The sequence below is a fragment of the Pseudorasbora parva genome, chromosome 12 (genome assembly GCF_024679245.1).
Source record: "Pseudorasbora parva isolate DD20220531a chromosome 12, ASM2467924v1, whole genome shotgun sequence".
In the NCBI taxonomy this organism is placed as follows: domain Eukaryota; kingdom Metazoa; phylum Chordata; class Actinopteri; order Cypriniformes; family Gobionidae; genus Pseudorasbora; species Pseudorasbora parva.
Window position 1 is genome coordinate 37,846,795 of NC_090183.1, and position 13,796 is coordinate 37,860,590.

Consider the following 13,796-nt stretch of genomic DNA (forward strand, 5'->3'; position numbering starts at 1 on the left):
CAATTATTGCAACAGAACAGCATCACATAATAAAAGCTGTAGCTGTTCTCATCTTTTCTAAGAGCCTTTAATTAAAGGTGTAATATGGATAAATAGCAATTTGTTGATAGTTCTAAATTTTTACAGATTTGGACTACCAAACCTATAGCTGAGCCCTTTGTTTTTCAGAGCTGCCACGGGACAATTTAAAGACTCCATCAAGTTAAAGGGATAGTTCACCCAAAAAATGAAAATTACCCCATGATTTAAGCCTACTCACCTTCAAGCCATCCTAGGTGTATTTGACATTTTCCTTTCAGAAGAATAAAATCTGAATTATATTAAAAATGTCCTGGCTCTTCAAAGCTTTATAATGGCAGTGAATGGTTATGTCATTTTTAAGACCATAAAAGTGCATATATATCATATAACTGCTCCACACGGTTCCGGTGGGTTAAGGCCCTCTGAAGTGAAGTGGCATGTTTGTGTAAGAAAAATATCCATATTTAAAACTTCATAGACTACAATAACTAGCTTCTGGCAGTGAGCTGTACGCAAGTGGAGTTATGGCGAAAGAGTAACCCTTGACCCTTGATCCCTTGACGCATGCGAACGTATAAGCGCAGAGGATAGGGCAATAACAAAACACTGGTCATGAATTAGAAGTCTAAAATTATTATTTTTAAGAGGAATGGCAGGGGATTTTGATAAGAGAGGGGCTTGAGTTTCTTGCCCAGCCCTATATCCACGAGAGGCATCAACGCTTGTGATGCTCCTGTACATCGCGTCAAGGCTTACTCTTTTAACGCTACTTGCGTACAGCCGACCGCCAGATTTTGGTCTGTAAAGTTTTAAATATGGATATTTTTCTTACACACAAATTCATCACTTCGGTTCATCCTTTATTAACCCCCGGAGCTGTGCGAGGTAGTTATATGATAGATAGATGCACTTTTATAAAATTATACACACAATTAAACACACAAAAGCAATGACCCAATAACATTTTGCACACATTTTTTATATTTTACACCAATGTGACAAATATTCTGATTTCCATATGAATCTTACTGAGAAAACTGGCACCAATTACCTAGACACATCTGCAAACATTATCTAGTTTCATCTGTTCTACAAATGTACTTTGTACATTTCAACATCTCAACCATCTGATGCCGTATTTACCAGCATGCCTTTCTAAGGACACGGTCAAATTGGACTGACACCAGTGTCCTTAATGCAATAAGGGATCAATTATACAACACTGGGTCACACTTGCTCTGTAACTGAGTTGGTTTAATTGAATTGAACTGAATCCACATTCCCCTCTGAGGCATTGCCAGCACCATTAAATGCAGAGGCTCTGAATTGATTTGTACTTCCAAGCTTAAAGATAACTGCCAACCTATAGAGACACTAGCAATCATCTCCCCAAATCTTAAGGCAAGTTTAGATCCAGCATCAATCAAGTGTGGAAATCAGTTTTTTTTAAAAGAGCTAAAACTGACTCACATCCTTAAAGTGCCCATTTTCAAGTTACACTTCTGGAAGCGTCAGAGAGCCGTGTGTAAAGCAGGCTAGAATATTATCTTTTGTGGTCAGCCTTCCTTTGTTGTGCAACAGGAAGGTGAGCTGGTTGTCAGGTTACACATGGTGAACATACTGGATTTACAACTATCTCATATAGCAACATTACAAGCAGTTTAAAAGCAAAGCAACTGAAATATGAAATGGGTAGAAAGATATGCTTCTAACCGACCTATAGAGAGAAATGCATTCAGGTGAAGGGGGATGGTAAGTTTAAAATGTGCTTCAATTAAGCACTCTACTTGAAAAACCTCCAGAGAGAAAAGCCTTTGCTTTTAATGATAGGTGCACATTAAAAGCCTTGTTTCTATAGGCAAATCCATTAATGTTCCTTGATTGGAAAATGACTCTAAGTATCAGATATGAAATTATCTATATCAGTTAATAGCTTAAAGGAATTGGGAAAACTGCCCCCATTTTAATGCTTCCTAATTTTAGTGTGCAACAGTGTGCATGATTTTGTTCTAAAACCAGCTAAAAATATAAACCACTGTGGCATAATTCAATTGTTGACTCACATGCACAAAACAAGAAGTCATTGCCTTTAAACATACAATTAGCATATCCCATAAATTGAATTAGGATTTAGCTGAATAACATCACCTGCTCCCAATGCAAGCCCTAAAAACAAAGAAAGCAGTTCTCATCCATCTCAAATTTGGACTGAAGTGCGTCACCGTCAACCCTCATACACTATCAGGATGTCACATGTTTCTCTCTCCTATTGTTTGTCTTTCTCAGGATTCAGGAAGCAGGAAGTTCAGAATCAGCGTCTGCAGGAACGGTGGGGAGAATGGGCTCCTGCCTTCCCTGGTCTTTTAAAATGAGCCAGGGTTTCTAATCAACAACCCTCACATGTGTCAACAGGAAACAAGTATACATATGTTCTCACTCCAGGTAGTCCCTGGAGTATCATTGTTCAAGGTTTGAGCAAGGCATAAAAACTTATATTTGTGGAAAAATCAGTCACTGAATCGACTAATACTAGGTTATCAAGTTAAAACAGGCTTTAGCAGTCTGCCATCGAGGGCTCATTTAAGAGGAGTCAGGTGCTCCTGGCATATGGCACACTATTTATTATCCGCATTTCACCACCAAAACACTTTTTAAGCAAAGTTTGAATCTTAGCTGTCTCTCTGCGTGATCCTAGAGAAATAAGTATTTTGTTTATGTATTTCACATATAGCACGCATGAGGTGAGGTTTCTGACATCTGTCAACCTTACGGTCGTGTATCAAACATACGGAATATCAAAGAAACTCAACTTCTTTTTCCCTCAAGTTGTTAAAATATTGTATATCTATTATACCCGAAGCACAAATAGAGGGAAAACATGCAGAACACGCAGACCTTTCAGACCTCACGCAGAACTCACCTCTCTTTATTGTTGTTCAAGCCCCAGGTTGGCGAAAATCTTTTGTCTTTTTTGTCCCCGGGGGCTAAAATGACTCTGTTGTCTCCGCGATCTCGCGTCCAAAGTCATGAAAACAAAAGGATAAACCGATGGGCAAAATACAGGCAGCCGGTGATACAGATCATGCCAGCTTTGTGAGGACACAGGCTCTGTCGAGAGTGCCGTCCGTTTACTCATTTACCCCTCCTCCGCCCCTATCTGCTCCCTACAGTCGGTCCAGCCTGAGCAGCAGACGAATTTCCCTCTGCCGTTACCATGGTGATACAAACGCCATTGAAGCGCGCGCGGGATGAACCTACAGTGCCTGCATAAAATAAAATAATTATAAAGAATTATTAACTGAGTAAAAAATAATTATGTCAAAGTTCTTTGACGTCAGCAACAATTCAGTGCTACCATAGCATACAGTTATATTTGTTATATCCTCTTTAAAATATAAAAAGTACCAATGTATAATTTTTTCTTCTTCTGTAGAAAATGTAAATAACAATTTACATTTATTTGACATGGTGGTTTAGTCCAAAGAACACAAATATGTAATATTTATTCGCTGTTGTTGTGACACACATTACAATTAATACTGCAATATTCAATAAAAAAATAAGAATGCTCCATTTTGATTTTATGGAGACTTTAAACCTTTTCTGGACTTCTTGTGTTGATATAGATAGAAAAGGAAGAGTGTGATATTGCCATCTTGTCCAGCTCTGTGATTTCACACTTGGATAGTTGGCATGCTCAATCTCCCACATCAATTTTGATTCCGTTGATTATCCAGTAAGATGGATTAATGAGTTTTCTGGGCTTGTCACTGGAGAAAAGTTCCACTTCTCATCTCAGCGAATGAGTGGACATTTTCACAACACACATTTGTTAAGACCTATGAGCACATGTCACTTTGAACTGTCACTTTGAACTGCATGTAGGCCTTTCTTATTGAATTAAAATACCCCCCTAATCCACACACTACTGTAAATTCTAATTCACTCTTTCTACAAAAATGTGAGGTGTAGTATGTGCGGTTTCCTACTTATAATGTATTTTTATGTCCTAAAAGGCATAAACCAAGACGCTGGCAAAGCACAATGGAGCATAATCCGTAAAAAAAAAAGAAAGAAAGAAAAAAAATCGGGAGCAAGAGATTGAGAGGACTTGTGAAATAGGGAGGGAGAGGGTTGGGGAAGGAAGGGAGTGTCAGTGCTCAAAACAATAGAAAAGCTCTCAAAAAAAGAAACAATAGGCCTAGTAGGCTATACTGCAGGGGGAAAAAAAGGAAAATTGTGGCTTTTGGAAAAAACATTATTGCATGATGGACTTTGCAGGCATTAGTTTCACATATAATTAACTCTTTTGGCTTTGTTCTATTACCATTATTGTCCTAAATCAAATCAAATCAAATGCATGCTTTCTTTGCTTGATTCCTTATGGAATAGGCCTACCTCCTTCAAATATGTGCATGGATTCACAGTGTTTGTTAAACAACCAGAAGAAATGCAGTTTAAATAGATGAAAGATGTTTGGTGCAAACATGTAGATATTCACAAATTGTATTCTGGTTCCCTATATTAAGAGAATAAAAAGATAAAAACAATGAATCTCTGCTCCCCATAATAAGCTATTATTTACTGCCATCTAGTGGCTAAAACATCTCTGACTGGTCAGGCAGAAATATTTACCGCCATCTACTGGAGAAACATTCAATCAAAGACTAATAAGGACTTTTTATTTAACTTACTGTTATGTACGCATATTCCTGCATACATAAATATATAGGTAATTAAATGTGCGATGATATACATTAACTGATTAATTGAATTGAATTTATTAATAGGATTAACACCTTGAGATACCATCTCGTTTTCGAGGGTTGGCGAACTAATTTTTTTTAAAGGAAATTCTAAACTGAAAGTTGAATAATTTAGTTTTAACCGTTGTTCATAGCTTAACGAAGCGCGGTATTTATTTTTTCTTGGCGCAACATTCTAACGAGGAGGGTGTCAATCAAACATATGCACCTTCGCTGATGGACGCTGATGAATGTCCTCATTAGCATGTTAGGCCAAAGAAGAAAGTTAATTAAGAATTTCCTTTAAAAATACATATACACTGTAAAAAAAGAAAATAAAATATAATTAATAATAATAATAATAATAATAATAATAATAATAATAATAATAATAATAATAAAAGTCACATAAATAGGGCACATTGTGTATATAATTTCCGTATTGTATGTTTTGTTTTTTTTTACTGGTGTTTTACCTGTATCTTTACTGAAATTACTGGATAATGTAGCTAGGCCTACTGGCAGAAAATTACCAGTAGCCTAAATGTTTCTTTTTTACAGTGTATGTACCAACCTTCATTTAATTTATTTAATTATTGATCTTCATGCACATTTAATTATTTATATATTTATTTATGCAGGAATATGTGGATTTATGTATTTGCACATTTACTCATATATTGATTTTGCAGGGTTCGTCATGCATGCGCACTATGACGAGCACGTCCATTACACTGAGCCAAAACAAATGCATTTTTGGATTCTTTTTTTATTGTTTTTGCTGTATGAATGTTTTCAATGAAGAACCTCACGGAAATAATTGTGTCAAGGCAAGTTTGTTATCATGCTACCAAAAAATTGTTTTAATAATGAGCTAAAATGAGCGTAAAGCCTATTAACTAAATGACAAAAAGCCACATTACATAGCCTATATTAAATGAAAATATGTTTGTTGTTGTAGTTACTGTCAGCTATAAGACCTTTAGGTACCTGTAAGTGAGCTAGGGGGAAAAAATCTAACAACAACAACAAAACAAAAAAAGAAGAAAAAAAACCCCGGTTGTTTTGATGAAGGAAAAGTCATTTTCCGTTGTCCTTTTTTTTGAAATCTTACTCTGCTTGGATTCTCAAATCATCCATGTTGTGGTGGTCCACCACATGAGGTGTGAGGCTATATATCTCTTGAAATGACCTTTAAATATATGTTGTCAGTCTGGGATAAAATATGCTTTGTTATACTGTTTAGAAACAGGAAATATACAATCGTTTCTTTGCGATGAATAACCCATTCCCTCCTCAGTAATGTGTGATGTGAGCTCAAAGTAAAATAAGAAATTCCTCCATTGATTAACAATTAATTTTTTATTTTTTTAATTTTGTCAATTAATCCTGCTGTCCTTTGTAGATTGAAGCATTCCATGTCACTGTCTGGAGTCTGGAGATGGTGTGGACGTGGAGCAGGTGGCCATCTGCCAGACATGCTGAGCAGCTATATACAGTGAGGAAAATAAGTATTTGAACACCCTGCTATTTTGCAAGTTCTCCCACTTGGAAGTCATGGAGGGGTGTGAAATTGTCATTGTAGGTTCATGTCCACTGTGAGAGACATAATCACAAAAAAAATCCAGAAAACACAATTATATTATTATTTATTTGTATGATACAGCTGCAATTTTGATGTAGTAACTGCAACAAAAAAAAACATGCACTAAAATGTTTGTGAGCTTATTCTTTCCTCATCCCTAAAATAATAATAAAAAAGTATGAAAAATCCAGTAGAATATCTTAAAATGTGTGGAATATCTAAAATTGTCAACGTCACCCATTTTATTTTAGAGTCCACACCAACACACCCTAAAATGATCTGTTTACTATAAATATGCAGTTATGTGGTCTGCCACTTTCAATGCTGTATTAAATGCACCTGAGCTGACAAAAATAACACAAAATAACAATACACAGTGAACAGTTGTATTCTAGTTAACTAAAATTAAGAAATACTGTAAACATTGTTAGGTAATTTGAGTTAATTTAGTAAATAATGTTAACTAATTGGACCTTATTGTAAACTTTTACAATGGTTGTAGACCCCCCCCCCCACCCCTCAAATAAATAGTTATAGAGCAACACCTTAGCTTTAAGCCAAAAACTGACTCTAGCTGAGATAATTACAATGTCTTAAACAATGTAAGTCCACAGTTTTGATTGACACACCCTCTCTTTGAGGTGATTGTGCAAGCAGTTTGGGAGCGCTGCTCTCCTCAGCTTGAAAAGGCACAATTTCATTTGAGAGGTATTTTCCTCAAGGCTAGACATATATGAACCCAATGGCCCCTGTAGCTCTCATGGTTTTCAGGTGTTTCTGTGCTGTCTGTCTCTCTGGATGAGGGAAAGTTTTGTAACATTAGGTTGGGTTGCTGATGAGACATGTTCCTTATAGCCCTCAAGAGAGATACATCCATTAATCATGTAAGAAAAGTGGATAAGTGCTCATATCATACATAGATTATAATCACTTGTCACTTTGATTATACATGTCAGTAGCTTTGTGAAGTTCTCACTTTAAAAAAAAATATTTTAAGTTTACAGTAAAAAGTGACAGATGTAATTCTAGAAATGTAATGTTAAAAATGATGATTACAAAGCTGCCAGCATTATGGGTTGGAATTTATTGGCTGCATGTTTATAGTTAACTGATTAGAAAATGAATTTTCGTTGAAAATAAATGAATGCCTGCAGCTGGAGCTGAGCTGTGAGTGCGATCTCCATCCCCCATGTGTAGAAATGGGGGAGAACGGCAAAGAGAAAAAAAGAAAAGACCAAAGAACGGCACTGAAGTCATTCTTAAAAAGGGAAGATGTGTTCGGAGTTTAGCCGACCGGATACGGTGAATGTTTAATCTATCAACAAGCTCTGTTTCACCTTCGTTGCTCTGGTTGGTGTAGCGCTATCCTATCGCGTGCAGAGGGAGTCTGAAAGACAACCGTTTATCCCGCCCCTCCGATTGAGCCCTGTCTATGGTGAGTTTCCAGACCAAACATCTTGATGTGGGTCTGGCTTGGCTAGGATGTTGCCCTTACGTTAGATAATTTCTTCAACATTACCAAACTTTTCACAACATTCAGACTTGAATTGTTGGAATTTTATTTTATACTGTATGCTGTCCATCTGAGTTTCAGACTATTAGAGGCTTTCTTGAAAGGATGTTGACTCATTAGATGGAGGCCAGCCTAAAATTAAGCCACCATTTCACACATTTTACCAAAAGCGAAAAGCGTGTAGGTATTTTTCCTAGCCAAACACGCTAATCAATTTAAATTTCAGTTAAGAATACTATGTTTTGCGCCTGCACTTTGATGGATGCACGTTTATATAATTTAATTATGAATTTAATTCATTTAATTATGAATCTTTTGAATGAATTTGGCAGCATTGGTCAGTCAATTATTTAACTTTAAATTTAGAGGTTACAAGCACATGTCATGCACTAATTAACTTTTTTGCTTCTAATTATGTGCAGCTTATGTTACATTAAGGCTGTTTTAAGCCAATGTATTTGTTTTAGTTCACCAAAAAACTTCACACTAGAAGTTTCCACTTTGTAGTTTGTCTGCATCTATCACTTCCTCTTTCTGCTTCCTTGTGGATACTTTTTGTCATATTTTCCCATATGTTGTCTTTTACAAAATAATTCTAAAAATGTAATCTCCCATGTGTTCCACTTATATATGAACATTCAAACCATTAGGTGTACTACTTATGTATGTGTGTATATGTCATTGACAGTGCCATCATCAACCATATCTTCCCGTCTGTAGCCTACTGTAGAAGATGCCAGAAGAAACAAGAACCAGACCATCAAGTGCACTAAGGAACTTAGAGCGCCCTCTACCACATAAATCTCAACACCGGACAATGGACCTTTCATCGAAGCACTGAAGGTGAGGCCTTCTGTATAAGGACTGTTTTGACCGTCGTTGTACACGTGTGACTGTGTGTTAAATTGGTCGTTTGTTAACATGGACGTAATAAAAAGTTGCTGTCTTGATCTTTGAGATACAATGATGGTATATACCACTATATATTCAGTGATGATCCCATTTGTAGAATCTCATGCTCCAGAGAAAATTCCACGGACTCTGTCTTCGGCTAAAGAATACTGGTTTTAAAGACTAAACTGTGTTAAATCCATAGGGGGATTATCTGTGCTCAGTGAATTCCTCCCCTAATTTGTGCTGTTTCCAGACTTTTGGCGTTCAAAATGTTTAATCCTATTTGCGCCACTACACTGACATATTTTCATAGCTTTGATTTCTGGTTGGTCTGAGTGGACTACACAAGGGGATAGTGCGAATCTCATGCACAGAGACACAAAGTGGTTTCATTGGTGGCAAAAATGACCCTTCTGCCAGAAAGGAACTAGCTGAAAGGATCTGGTAAGGATTTCTAATTTGTCTGTAAATTTGTAGACAATATACTAGAATAATTGTGTAATATTTTTTGTAATATTATGGTAACTGCATTAAGTAAATTCATTAAGTAAAATCAGGAGCCATCCATTCTGAGTTTGTGAAAATGTGAATTCAAATATATATATATATATATATATTACAAGGCAGCATGGACTTCTAGGCTCAACGTGGTTTTGGCGAGCAAGGCATTTTCCTGGATCAACATTCCTGTCCAAAAATGTAGTCCCTACCACTTAACCTAAAACTACCCATATCGTATTTCTAAAATCAGATGGAAATGATTGGTGAATAACACTGATATAGAAGCACCTAACATTCGTTGTAAACCTAAACTCGACAAACTAGACTGTAAACTCTTTCAAGTCTGATTGGTTGATCCAGAAACGTATAGCCTGTTGAACTTGGTGAAATCATGATCATTGGACATGGATCTAGTGGGGGCAACCAGACATTTTATCTTGTACCCGAGATATGATTATTAATTGTGTATGAAAAAAGAGTTTTCATGTTTTATGGGGACATTCATAGATTTTTATCCCAAAAACATCACTTTGTATGATTTATATAAGCTGTCTTCATCATGGGGACTAAAACATTTCCCCACATGGACAAAGATTTTGGATATTGAGATTTTGTTCTCTCACACACACATATTTATTTTTGTGAAATGTGGGGACATAGGTGTATTGGTTTTTATACTGTACAAACAGTATTTTCTATCCCCTTACACTGCCACTGCCTAATCACCCATCACAGGAAACATTCCGCACTTTTACTTTCTCAAAAAAAAAAAAACGAATTCATGATATATGAGCTTTTTGAAAAGTGGGTAATGTCCTCATATTTCACACTCTCATTGTTACACCTGTGTCATACCTATGTCATTATAAACATTTGTGTCCTGATATTTCACAAAAACAAGCGCACACACACACACACACACACACACACACACACACACACACACACACACACACACACACACACACACGTTTCTTTTTGTGACATATGGGGAAATTCCAGGCGTAATGGTTTTTATACCGTACAAACCGTACTTTCTATCCCCTTACACTGCCCCTAAACCTAAACATCACAGGAAACATTCTGCATTTTTACTTTCTAAAAAAACTAATCCTGTATGATTTATAAGCATTTTGAAAAGTGGGGACATGGCCAATGTCCTCATAAGTCACCCTCTCCTTGTAATACCTGTGTCATACCTATGTCATTATACACATTTGTGTCCTCATATGTCACAAAAACATGCCCCCCCCCCCCCACACACACACACACACACACCTGTTATTGTTTCCATGTTTTATGGGGACTTTCAATAGGCGTAATGGTTTTTATATTGTAACCGTATTTTCTATCCCCCCTACACTGTCCCTGCCCCTAAACCTACCCATCACAGGAAACATTCTGCATTTTTACTTTCTCAAAAAAACTCATCCTGTATAATTTATACGATTTACTAAAAAATGTCCCCACAAGGACAAGGATTTTGGATATTGCCATCTTTGTGGGGACATTTTGTCCCCATACCATAGGGTTTACCAGCCCACACACACACACAGTACCCTTAAATAATAATGTCTGGCAAGAGTTTTAAAGCAGATCAAGCTCTTTTGTAGGCTGTAGATTAGTCCATGTCTCTACAAGGCAGACAAACTTTTTTTGTGAGGTACCAGGCAGAGCCTGCTGAAGCAGAAAAGTGAAATCATTAAGCCCAGATGGGTTTGACCAAAGATTGAGTGAACCCTTAATTAGCTGAAGTACCTCTGACCCGACCAGAAATAAGCAAAGAATCAGCTCAGATACGAAGACAAAGGCAAACACAGTTCTGCCACACACACACTCAGCGCTAATTCAAGCAAGAATGCTCATAATTAGGGTTGCCGTTCCCATTCTTCAAATAATTTGGGAGGGGAAAAAAATCAGTCTGCTTTGAAATGGTGACAGGACAGGATCCTGTCTATGAGGTTTAACGTCATGATCAACAACGTGGAAATAAAAGCTCACAATTCACTTTGAAACTTAGAATTAGTTTTTCTGCTCAGTTGATTTCTTTATAGAGGCTTACTGTAATGTGGAAACTAACATATCAGTTTTTTTGTTATCAATTTAGTTTTTAATTAGTGTTCAAAAAGTGCTAGATAACTTTGTTTGATTCAAGAGAGGCAAGAAAGAAAATTTCTCAGTAAGACCATCATTTTGCTTTGTGACACAATGATCTGTTCTCATAGCTTCACGTGACTGAATAAAATGCATTAAAGCTTGTTGCATGCTACCATTGTAATAATTGCTTCAGTCAGATAGCCCCGCAAATGTTTTCCAACAGATGACTTTAAATACCATCAGATTTCAGCTCCACGTGCGAATGGCTTGCTGTTGTCTACTTGGCTCGTTGGTGGTTGGGTGACCTTTCAAACTGCGATGCTTCAGGACTCTGTCCGTGTGCATACACAACTCCAGCTTTGTGTACCAGCTCCTGTAGATGATGAGGCTCGAGGCACTGTACTCTGTCAAAACCTAGACAGCAGAAAAAGACCTTCTGTTCTTTTAAAAAAAACAGGGCTGGTCTGTTTCTGAGAAATTGTAAGAACTGGTTTGCTGGCAGGTTTGCAAAGTCGAATCAATTGTTCCTTCGAAGATTTTGAGGTTTGTAATCAAGCAAGATGAAACAGTTGACAACTTTTGCAAATTAATTTTCGCATGCATAGGGTGTGTCATAAATAAAATGTTTAGTATATAGGCTTAGTTAAAAGCTGAATTAAGTATCACAAAACTGTCCAAAAGTTGCAGACGCTGCACTAAATGTCTTCTCATTTTTGGGGCTGTAATGTAAATAATGTGGTATCATGGAAGGCATAGCAGATGCATATGGTTTCTAGTTCTTTTGTGAATTATTATTATAGATTTTTTATATTTTTTATATTAAAAATCTGTTGTTTTACTTTTCCTGTGAAGTTTATGAACTTTATAGCCTTTGTAAAAATTGAGTGTATACAGCCATGTATTACAGACAAATGAATATGCCAGGATTACATCTGAAATAACATTTGAATGGAATGGTAAACATCAGAGAATTCATAAACTAGCTTTTTTATAATCCTTTATGCTACTGAATGTATAGAAACATAATTTAAATCGCATACTCTCTTGAGGTAGGTACTTATTTTAAATAATTACTTCAGGACCGCTAAAAAGTGCATATATAGTATGAATTTGTGTAGTCTGAATGTAATCTGGATGTACTAAATTCACCATGATGTTATTATCATGTGGCCTACCAGCGTCAGTTACGTCACTCCACTCCCATTCATGAATCCTCTTCTGTTGGCCTCATAGTAAAGCGTCCATCATATGCACACTTCAGGTACATTTAGTTGCAAAGTATGCGATTTCAGATACAACCATACATCTTTTCATTGGGTTGTACTGTTATTTATTGCATTTTTGAATTGTTCTGCTAATGAAACAATGCAAAAATATCTTACCAAGAAGTTGCAGTTCATGCCTGTCATGGCGCTACTCTGAATAAGGTCTAGAGCTGTACACATTCTGCCATGTTTATCTCTTCACTAGAGCATTTAACAACAGCATTCAAGCAAGACTTTTATATGTAAAAATGTTTTCTAAAGTAATTCAGTCAAGAGCAGTGAGTGATTTTCTGTTTTCCTTTTGTTGTTACACTGTCACTCACTTTAATACACAGATCTAATATACACATGCGATTTCTTTCCCTGCTGTTAACGTTCACAGACATACTGTTTATAACCTTCTATGTTTGTGAACCTTGTGTGTATTCGCCAATCCAATAAGTCCAATAAGATGCGAAAGAGAAATTCCATGTGCTCTGGAAACCCGAGCTCAGAAAACCGTATTTCAGAAGTTTCGACTGATATGGCTTTAATATGCATGCAAATAAAAATTTCATGATGACAAAGAAGATCTGTAATATCACGTCAGCGTGTCTGTGATAGAAATGGTAATCAAAACCGAGCAGCTCATTTGCATTTAAAGATACATGCACAAACAGCATGTATTTCCTTCCACTCTGCAGGGGCGTAGTTTATGGGAGGGATGGGGGTCGGTAACCCCCCCAATATTCAAATCCATCAGTTACAACCCCCCAATATTTCAACATAAAAATAACAGTAAATCAAATGAAAAATTTATTTATTTGATATATAAATTTATTTTGTAACAGTAATTTTATTCCTAACCAAATATGAGTTTGTCATAATAAATCAGACAAAAAATAATCCCTCCATTGAACCGATTGGTAACGCCCAACCAATGAGTCGCACTTTCACCAAAACAGCGCAAGTGGTGTTTGAAAGGGAGCATGCGAGCATGAGAGAATGAAGAGAAGCACTGCACAGCGGACTAAATTTAACTGCTGGTGAGAGAGGGATGCAACAAAAATAAATAAAACATGAATGAGGTATGAGAATATTGTGTAATAGCTAAGTACACATCACATATTTTAGCTATAGATATCCATTGCAATGTATTTAGCTAACTACCCGTATAACAAGTTACCAAAGCAGCC

At 36.5% G+C, this 13,796-nt stretch overlaps 1 protein-coding gene across 1 annotated transcript in view; it reads right to left on the reverse strand.

Moving 5' to 3' along the window:
- The window catches only part of frmd4ba (FERM domain containing 4Ba), a 78,056-nt gene extending 74,909 nt beyond the window's left edge, over nt 1-3,147 (reverse strand). Inside the window, exon 1 of the mRNA XM_067460187.1 lies at nt 2,942-3,147. The gene's annotated coding sequence lies outside the window, so the exon portion shown is untranslated. The remainder of the gene's footprint in view (nt 1-2,941) is intronic.
- Nucleotides 3,148-13,796: the final 10,649 nt, after the last annotated feature.